Source organism: Rana temporaria, chromosome 10, assembly GCF_905171775.1.
Source record: "Rana temporaria chromosome 10, aRanTem1.1, whole genome shotgun sequence".
In the NCBI taxonomy this organism is placed as follows: Eukaryota; Metazoa; Chordata; class Amphibia; order Anura; family Ranidae; genus Rana; species Rana temporaria.
Genome location: NC_053498.1, coordinates 12,128,592 through 12,139,341, shown reverse-complemented (window position 1 = coordinate 12,139,341; position 10,750 = coordinate 12,128,592). Strand labels below are relative to the sequence as shown.

General features: G+C 44.6%; 1 pseudogene; it reads right to left on the bottom strand.

The window, feature by feature from the left end:
* Nucleotides 1-1,330: 1,330 nt before the first annotated feature.
* Nucleotides 1,331-1,440, bottom strand: LOC120916612 (annotated as a pseudogene).
* Nucleotides 1,441-10,750: the final 9,310 nt, after the last annotated feature.

Sequence of the window (10,750 nt, the reverse complement as noted above, 5' to 3'; positions counted from 1 at the left end):
TTGGTTCATATGGATAACCACTCCCTCTCTCAGGGTTATCAGCAATCACTCCCAATGCTTAGGCTGTAGTCTCGTTCTATGTCCACTCATGTAACACATAAAAGACTATCATGGTGTAGTATATCAAAAAATGTATTTATGATTAAAACACATATAGTTATTCCACTCACATGTAAAAGTGCCTGGGAGCCGGCACTGAGCTAATCCAGCTGTAAATAGGAGTATACAAATGTACGAGTGTGTCCAGGTCCGCACATGTGATGCCTCACTTTGTCGCCTGCGTTCCCAGCCTTGTTATACTCAGACTGGACATGACGAGCTGGCAATGGTCCTGCAGCCTCTATGCATTTCGCAACTTAATGCGTCATCAGGAAGCTACAGCCCGGGGGGTTAGGCTCCTGACAGGGATAAAGGGTACTTACACTTTTGTCCATCTGGCCGAATCCAGACGGACCCCATTCTTTGGGGGGTCTGCCGAAACAGAACCCCCCCAAGTACTAGGTGGGGCTCCCCTGAAGGGAGACCCCATGAAAGAGGGCAAACTAAGCCAGAAGGCCATGTCCACCCCCCCCCAAGACTTTCAGGGCAGGCCCTAGGACCTACACCCAACCAGTCACAGTGCAAAACCGTGTACAAACATAAAAATACAAAAAGTGACAAACAAAGGAATAAATAAAATAAAGTGGGGAGAGGGATAGTGAAGAGGAGAGTGAAAAGGTGGCCATTGTGCAACACAATGGCCAGGCCCTCCGGCCAGGAATAAAAAATTCCTCCGGTCCCAGCCAAAAGGCCCAGCCCAGGAGGCAGGTGCTTAAAAAAAAAGCGTGATTCTGGTACCTTCGAACCAAAGTGACCCTCACTCACAGTGGTTTTCAGGTACCCCTGGACTGCCACTCCAGGGGCACATGCACCATAGGCTTTCAAGTTCCTATCTGGCCCCCCAACCTGGTCAGTGCAGCCCTCCATCCCGCCGGGAGAGAGCCCCTTCCAGGTTTTCTCGGAGAAGCCATCTCTCGTACAGCAACCCGGTACTAGCCCTTCTATGAACCCCTCAACCCGGCGGATTTGCATGGCCTCACCCTGTCTCAATACAGGGCTCCACCAGCTCCTCACACAGGATCTTCAGCAGAGACAGCACTTACACCGACGCCAGCCAGAAGGCCAGAATAAGACTCGGCAAAAAAAGCCAGACCAAGTGCAGCCACCCATCCTCACCAGAAGCACCCTTCCAGACGGCTCAGACTCCACTGATGGCCTACCTCCGATCTCAGTCGGAGCATAGTAATCCACCAGCCCCTACCGAAACTGTCCTTCCAGGTGCAATGATGCCATTGGATTTGCATCCACCCTCTCCGCTTGGGAGGTGCTTCAGCGCATCCTTTGGCAACTGATAAGAACAGATACTACAATTGATCATAGCCAAAAGGCCAAGATGAGTGTTCCTGGGGAATTTGGAAATGGAAGTAGAGCCCAGGTAAGTCATGCTTTTAATACGAGCACAAGAAGAAGTTCAACTGGCAGTTTGCAAGCAACATTTCACTAACCACTATGGAGGTTATTTACTAAAATAAAGCAGAAGACATGGCTTAAATCAGCAAAGAGTTCAAGGTTCATCAGAGACAAGACATGACTAGTGCAGCTCAGATAGCCCAACCTTCTCTTCACCTTTTTCCCTCCCCCTTTATTTTAAACCCCCTCCTTTTCCCATTAACGAGAGCAACACAGAAATTGGAGTAAATTGGCCACAACAGTCTTTTTTATTTAAAACTCACAAATTAAATATTTAACAAAATTTAAATAATTTCAAATAATTCCAAAACGTTATTCATTAACATTTTTACCAAACAACTTTATTAACACCAGTCTAATTGGTCTTTGACAGCAACCCCACATTAACCTTTCCTTCCACCACCACACTGCGGTACCATTACCATAGCCGGCCTCCAGCCGACTCCAGCTCGGAGACACCCCCTTTTACCCCGCACTGTTTTTCAGCGGACACTGTCACCATCAAAGACCAAGGACACTGCCACAGCTGTCATGACAACCCTTTCCAACGAACCTGAAAGAAAAGAAAACAAACGCACAACACCAAACACACAACAAAACGGGGAGGGTGGGTGGGAAAACCTGCCTCCCTGTGTAAAATCCTTCCCGCAATGCGCCATGTGCGCCCCCGTCCCCTATATATAGGGCTCCTCCCCCCTCTGCACATTAACCTACGACCACTCCCCTGAAACCGCCTCCTTCCCCATTAACCCTCTGTTGCCCATCCTCTGCTCCAGTCATGCCCGGCCCTGCGTTATTCCTTCTCTTCTGTCCTGTCACTCCGGGCCTCTCTAGACAATCCAAATGGCGTTGCGCCGTCGTAAGCCCTTTGAGAATCTGGGCCAAAGTTCCTTAGAACCCCCCCAAACATTATATATTTTTGAATGCAGAGGCCCTCTAGAATAAATTGGTGGGTTTTGCTACATTTATGTCACACGGTACGTTGGTGAAAAATGGCCTTTCTTGAATTTCAATTCAAAAAAAGAAAAAAATGACCCAATTTTTGAAAAAAAAAACGGAGACACCGGAGGGGGGGGGGGGGGAGGGTTCCGATCAGCGGGAGTTCCACTTTAGGGTGGAGCTCCGCCTTAAAGAGGAGGTCTGGTGTTAGAATTACTGCCCATGATCTGAAATTAGCGATGCCTCACATGTGTGGGCCGATTGCTGTTTGCGTACGTGTGGGACCGACACATGCGTTCGACTTTGCACGCAAGTACAGGGGTGGGGGCACTTACATTTTCTTTTCATTATTATTCATTTATTTTTTAATTTCTAATTTTACACAGTTGGTTTAAAACTGTTTTTTTAATGACTTTTATTGCTGTCACAAAGAATACAAACATCCTTGTGACAGCAATAGGCATGTGACAGGTCCTCTTTATGCATAGATCTGGGGTCTATAAGGTCCCAAATCCCTCATCTGCCCTTAAAAGCATTCAAAACACCAAGATCCTTGTTTTTGAATGCTTTCAGGTTTTTGAAAATGGTGCCGTTGACATCCAGGTAAACCGGAAGTGATGTCACTCCATCGCTTTTGGGTTACTATACCAAACAGCTAAACAAAGCTGGTTTGCGCATAAGTTATCACATCTACAAACTATGAGATAGATTTAGGGACTTTTGTTTATTTTTTATTGTTTTTACTAGCAATGGCAGCGGTCTGCAATTGTTGCGGGGCTGCGACATTGCGGCGGACAAATCTGACCCCAAATTACACTTTTTGGGGACCAGTGACATTATTATATTGATCGGTGCTATAAAAATGCACTGATCAATGAAGAAATGACACTAGGGGGCAATCAAGGGGTTAACTGTGTTCCCTAGGTGTGTTTTAAAGGGTTTGTAATCCCTCGTGTTTTTTCACCTTAATGCATCTTATGCATTAAAGTGAAAAAACTTCTGTTACTGACCAGCAACCCAGTGTTTTACTCCCCTTTGGCGTTCCCTCTCCAGAGACGCGCTCTTCCTCTCTGTCTGTTGTCTCGGCTCTTGATTGAATAGATTGGGCACTGGGGGGGGGGGCAGTCCGCCATTCTGTGTCTATTGACGCAAAAGCTGGTTTCTTTAAAACGTTTTTTTCTTATTTATTTTACCTTTTTTTCAATTTTTACACTGTTCTTTTAAAAAATTTATAGCTGGATTCAGTAAGAGTTAGGCCGGCGTATCAGTAGATACGCCGACCTAACTCGGAATCTGCGCCGACCTATGTTTAAGTGTATTCTCAAACAGAGATACACTTAAACCTATCTAAGATACGACGGCTTGCGCCGTCCTATCTTAGGGTGCAATATTTGGGCTGGCTGCTAGGTAGCGCTTCAATTGCGGTCGGCGTAGAATATGTAAATCACTAGATACGCCAATTCACGAACGTACGCTTGCCCGTCGCAGTAAAGATACGCCGTTTACGTAAGGCATTTTCAGGCGTAAAGTTATTCCATCAACTAGCTGGACTAGTAATGTTAAGTATGGCCATCGTTCCCGCGTCGAAATTTGAAAATTTTACGTTGTTTGCGTAAGTCGTGAATGGGGCTGGGCGTAATTTACGTCCACGTCGAAACCAATACGTCCTTGCGGCGTACTTTGGAGCAATGCACACTGAGATATGTACACGGACGGCGCATGCGCCGTCCGTAAAAAACGTCAATCACGTCAGGTCACCCCCCATTAACATAAAACACGCCCCCTCATCCTAATTTGAATTTGGCGCGCTTACGCCCGCCGCATTTGCGCTACACCACCGTAACTTAGCAGGCAAGTACTCTGTGAATACAGTACTTGCCTTGCTAACTTACAGCGGCGTAGTGTAAATACGTTACGCTACGCCGCCGCAAAGATGCGGCGGTCTATTTGAATCCACCTATTATTGTGTCACCTTTATTCCCATTGCACGGAATGTAAACATCCCTTGTAATAGAAAAAAACATGACAGGTCCTCTTAAATATGAGATCTGGGGGTCAAAAATACATCAGATCTCATATTTACACTAAAATGCAATAAAAAAAAAAAGAATCTTTTTTTTTCAAAAATTGTCCTTTAAGAGCTATGGGTGGAAGTAACGTCACTTCTGCCCTGCTATGGTATGGAGACGGGTGGGGGCCATCTTCCCCTCACCCAGCTCCATACCCAGCAACATGAAGGACTCGATCGCCTCCACCGCTGCCGACGGCTCCAGTAAGCGGCGGAGGGTACAGGATAATGGTGATCTCGCGGCGAATCCACGGACCGCCGGCTGAAGAAGAGGATAACGGGATTATGGTAGCTAGCTCCTGCCATAACAGAGATATCCCTCTTCAAACAACCGACGTATATCGGTGTACGGCGGTCCGGAAGTGGTTAAAACTCTCAGTATTTTTATTTATTTTTGATCAGTGCTCCTGTTGAGATAGGGTTAGCATCTAAACTTGGTTTGATGATAAAGTTCAAATCTCCTGCCACATTCACCTTCATATATACATATATATGTACAGTTGAACCTCAGATTACAAGCATAATCCGTTCCAGGAGAATGCTCGTAATCCAAAGTACTTGCATATCAAAGCAAGTTTTCCCATTGAAGTCAATAGAAAAGAAAATAATGTGTTCCGCATTGACTTCAATGGCATGCAATACCGAATGCTCAGTGATGTCAATACTTATATCAAGCTTAGGGGAAATCCCACGGGGGAATATAAGGAGGAACTTTCGGAACTTATCTATCGAGGAAGAGAAAGAGGTATTCTTAACAAAAGAGAAGAAAAATACCTTATTCCAGAAGTATGTAGGGTTCCAATTATATACACAATACCCAAAATTCACAAGGATCCAATTAGACCACCGGGTAGACCCATTATAAATGGGATACAATCAATAAACTCCCGATTGGGAGAATATGTGGACAAGTTTATCCAGCCTCTAGTGCCCTTAACAAGGGCCTATCTGAGAGATACGAAGCATCTTATTCAGATTCTTGATAAATTAGTGATAAATACACATGAGAAATATCTGGTAGCCACAGCTGACGTGGCATCACTTTACACTATAATCAATCATGAAGAGGCAATTGGGGCAACTAAGTGGGCTTTAACCACTTAAGCCCCGGACCAAAATGCTGCCTAAAGACCCAAGGGGTTTTTACAGTTCGGGACTGCGTCGCTTTAACAGACAATTGCGCGGTCGTGCGACGTGGCTCCCAAACAAAATTGGCGTCTTTTTTTCCCCACAAATAGAGCTTTCTTTTGGTGGTATTTGATCACCTCTGCGGTTTTTATTTTTTGCGCTATAAACAAAAATAGAGCGACAATTTTGAAAAAAATGCTATATTTTTTTACTTTTTGCTATAATAAATATCCCCCAAAAACATATATAACATTTTTTTTTCCTCAGTTTAGGCCGATACGTATTCTTCTACCTATTTTTGGTAAAAAAAAACGCAATAATCGTTTATCGGTTGGTTTGCGCAAAATTTATAGTGTTTACAAAATAGGGGATAGTTTTTTTGCATTTTTTTTTTTTTTTTTACTACTAATGGCGGCGATCAGCGATTTTTTTCGTGACTGCGACATTATGGCGGACACTTCGGACAATTTTGACACATTTTTGGGACCATTGTCATTTTCACAGCAAAAAATGCATTTAAATTGCATTCTTTATTGTGAAAATGACAGTTTGCAGTTTGGGAGTTAACCACAGGGGGCGCTGTAGGAGTTAGGGTTTACTTTGTGTGTGTTTACTAGTGTAGGGGGGTGTGGCTGTAGGAATGACATCATCGATCGTGTCTTCCCTATAAAGGGAATGACGCGATCGATGCGCCGACACAGTGAAGCACGGGGAAGCCGTGTTTACATACGGCTCTCCCCGTTCTTCAGCTCCGGGGAGCGATCGCGACGGAGCGGCTATAAACGAATAGCCGCGCCGTCGTCCCGGATCGCTCCTGAAGCCACGGGGACCGCCGCATGTACGGGGGGGGGTCCCGATCGGACCCCCGACCCACGTCAAGCAGGGCACGTATATATACGTACATGTGCCTGCCTGTGCCATTCTGCTGACGTATATGTACATGAGGCGGTCCTTAAGTGGTTAAATAAGCATGGTCTTTTAATTTCCAAACAGAAACGGTTTGTCTTGAGGCGTTTGGCCTATGGCCTTCAGCACAATTATTTCTGGTACAAGTCTGATTTTTATCGGCAATTAAATGGAATAGGGATGGGCGCAAAATATGCGCCAAGTGTCGCAAATGTGTTTATGTCCGAATGGGAGGAAACGGCTGTTTATGAAAATATGCCGCATCACCTAGTTTTGTACAGAAGATACATAGATGATTGCATCATCATCTGGAGTGGGGATGAGGCCTCCCTTACACAATTCCTTGATAAATTGAACCAGAATCAGAAGAACATCAAGCTTACATATGAAATTAGTGATAAATCGATTCAATTTCTGGATTTGGAAATCACTTTGGAACCCCAAAAAATAACTACAAAAACGTATTTCAAACCGGTAGAAAGAAACAGCTATATACCAACAGATAGCTGTCATCATGATCCCTGGTTGATCAACATCCCCAAAGGGCAAATGATAAGAATCCGGAGAAATTGTTCTGACCCCAATGTCTTTTTGGAACAAGCTAATATGCTGGGAAAGAAATTTGTGAATAAGGGGTACGATGAAGATTTCATACAAACTCAAATCTCAAAAGTATATGATACATCCAGAGAATCTCTCATACAGGATAAGATCAAAAATAATGGAGTTGGAATGGAATTACCCATTATTATTAAAGCGGGAGTTCACCCATTTCTTAAATTTTTTTATTTCTCCCCTTAGATTCCTGCTCGTTCGGTCTAGGGGAATCGGCTATTTGTATTAAAATATGAGCAGTACTTACCCGTTTTCGAGCTGCATCTTCTTCCGTCGCTTCCGGGTATGGGTCTTCGGGAGCGGGCGTTCCTTCTTGATTGACAGTCTTCCGAGAGGCTTCCGACGGTCGCATCCATCGCGTCACTCGTAGCCGAAAGAAGCCGAACGTCGGTGCGGCTCTATACTGCGCCTGCGCACCGACGTTCGGCTTCTTTCGGAAAATCGTGACGCGATGGATGCGACCGTCGGAAGCCTCTCGGAAGACTGTCAATCAAGAAGGAACGCCCATTCCCGCAGCCCATACCCGGAAGCGACGGAGAGGATGCATCTCGTAAACGGGTAAGTACTGCACATATTTTAAAACAAATAGCCGATTCCCCTAGAGAAAACGAGCAGGAATCTAAGGGGAAAAAGTGCCCTCTAAGGGTGAACCCCCGCTTTAACTATAGTGTTCAACACAAAAAGTTGGAAAAGATATTTAGAACACATTGGCCTATACTACAAGATGACAGGCAGTTACAAGGTATGCTGCCAAGTATTCCGAAGATAGTATACAGAAGAGCCCCTACCCTAAGGGACTTGGTAGCGAAAAATGTTCCTGACCCCCCAACAAAACACAATCAATTAACTTTCTATCAGGGAAAGGGGTTTTTCCCCTGCAAGCGGTGTTACGCTTGTAAAAAAACGAACCTCAATGGACACAAATGTTCCAAATTTGTGTCCAACGTGACCCAAAAAGAATATGAGATCAAAGATCTCATTACATGCCGAACAGAAGGCGTGGTTTATGTCCTACAGTGTTCTTGCTCACTCCAATATATAGGGCGTACCAAAAGACCAATGTGGAAACGCATAAGAGAACATGTCCAAAACATTGAGAAAGGGTTTCCCGATCACAATGTCTCGCGTCATTTCGCATTGTGTCATAACAAAGATCCCAAATATTTGAAGTTTTGGGCCATTGAGAAATACAACCCTCACTGGAGAGGCAGCCATAAAGTTCGCGAACTTAGTAAAAGTGAATCCAAGTGGATACATGAAATGCGCTCTTTAGTGCCCAATGGGCTCAATGTAGAATTTGATTTGAATTGTTTTATTACAGATTATTAGTTGAGTAGATTTTTTAAAATTTTTAATGATTTCTATCATGTACAATTTAATTATGTAGTGATATGATTGGTCCAGGAAATTTGTACCCTTTGCTTTAAATTTACATCTTGAATGGGCGCAATTTGTGCCCAAGCCCACGCCTATATGGTGAGGGCGGGGGATTATATATACATATATAGGAATTGGATTAATTTTTAAATCTTTTTGATTTTTTTGTAATTGTAGTATACAATGTATTTTATCTACATATCATTTATTTACAAACATCCGTGGTTTTGGTTTTCATGCGGATTTATTATAATGCAGCAGCATTTGTACATACCCCTTCAAGATGTATGAATTTGTGGATTATTTACGTATATCTGTATGTAGTACCTATTGACTACAAGAAGGGGGCGATGTGTGTAAATCCACTAAGAAGGCATGTTCCTTTTTTATAAAATGTTTCTTCCATGTCAGTAATACAACAATAGGAAAATTGTGTGACATAGTATAGTTTTTAACTTATTTTATCTTTTCTGTATTAAAACTTTTGTATTGCATATTGTTCTATATGTAACAAGCACTTAGAACTGCCTTGCATTGCATAGTGCTCGAGTTTTTGCCAGCAATGATGTAGATGTCAGCTCCCTTCTTTTGGTTTCACTTCCTGTTTGAATGACACGCAGCGGCTCTGTTATAAGCTCAGCCGTCTTTCACAGTCATGTGGAGACCCATGACTAAGGCCCCGTACACACCATAGAATCCATCCGCAGATAAATCCCAGCAAATGGGTTTCAGCGGATAGATCCTATGGTGTGTACACGCCAGCGGATCTGTTTCCGCGGATATATCTCCCCTGGGATGGATTCCAGCAGATCGAATATTTGCTGACATGCAGAACATATCCATCTGCTGGAGTCCATCCCAACGGATGGATCCGCTGGTCTGTACAGACTCACCGGATCCATCCGTCCGAAGGGATCCCCCGCATGCATCGTAATGATTCGACGCATGCGTGGAATTCCTTATATGACAGCGTCGCGCACGTCACCGCGTCATAATCGCGGCGACGGCGCGACACGTCATCGCCAGAGGATTTCGGCGCGGATTTCAATGCGATGGTGTATACACTCCATCGCATGAAAATCCGCCGAAATCCTCGAGAGGATTTATCCGCGGAAACGGTCGGCTGGACCGTATTCGCGGATAAATTCTCCCGTGTGTATGGGGCCTAAGTCACGTGCCGAGTGACGTAATGCGTGGGGGAGGAGCCTATGTGACAGGATTACGATCCTAGTGAGGAGACCATCACACTGAGCGGCAACTTGATTCCGAGCCTGTGTCAATCGGCGGATTTGTGAGAGTACACACCGTCGGTGTAGTCCCTTGTCCACCCTCCTTGTTATACAATATTGCACTAGGAGGCTTGTCCTCTCTTTTTTTTTTTTTTTTCATTTAATAGAATATTATTTATTGCACAATTTAGCCAACCCATCCCATCTACAAAAAATAATTACAATTGCACCACCATTACAGACAAGCCTGCAAAAAAAAGAAAACAAATGCACCGCTTATTTATAGACGGATGAGTTGCAATATTTTACATTTCTTGGGTTAAAAAAAACAAAAAACGTTAAATGCGTCTTCTGAGTCCGGAAGCCCGATAGAACGTGGAGGTCGTCTACACAGACTTGTATCTCTCGCTCTGGTATGGCCCTTTGTTGGCGTCTCTCATCCGCTGCAAGGCTTTCATCTGCAGCACACGTCTCTGATCCACCTTCCTCCTTGCGTACAGAAATAGTAGGATGCCAGATGGGAACCCGATCGCCCATGCAATGCCCACTGTTTTCATGGGGTTGCGCCCTTTCACACCCCCAACATAGAAGCCGCCAGTGTACCCGGGGTCGTGCTTTTCAGCTTTTCCCTGCTGAGGTGACCTGGTGTGTAGCGTTTTGACATTAGGAGCTCCTGATGGCAATAAAGTGGCGATTTTTCCTCCTGCACCTTGAAACATGCCTAAACCACTCCACAATCTCCCTGACACCAACATCCTGCTACAGGGCGCCGCCATCTTCCCCCCTGGGACTCCTGTCCTCTCTTTTTTATTTCTCTTCCCTACATATTGGAGTTTTCTGGCTGGATCTTTGGGAAGGTCGGTTCTGTCTATGAGAAGCAGTGAGAAGGAGACGCCAGCTGATTATCTGCAGGGCTGCATATGGGTCTACTCCGTTTAACCCATTATGAACTCACTGTGATATTCTATTAGATAGAGTG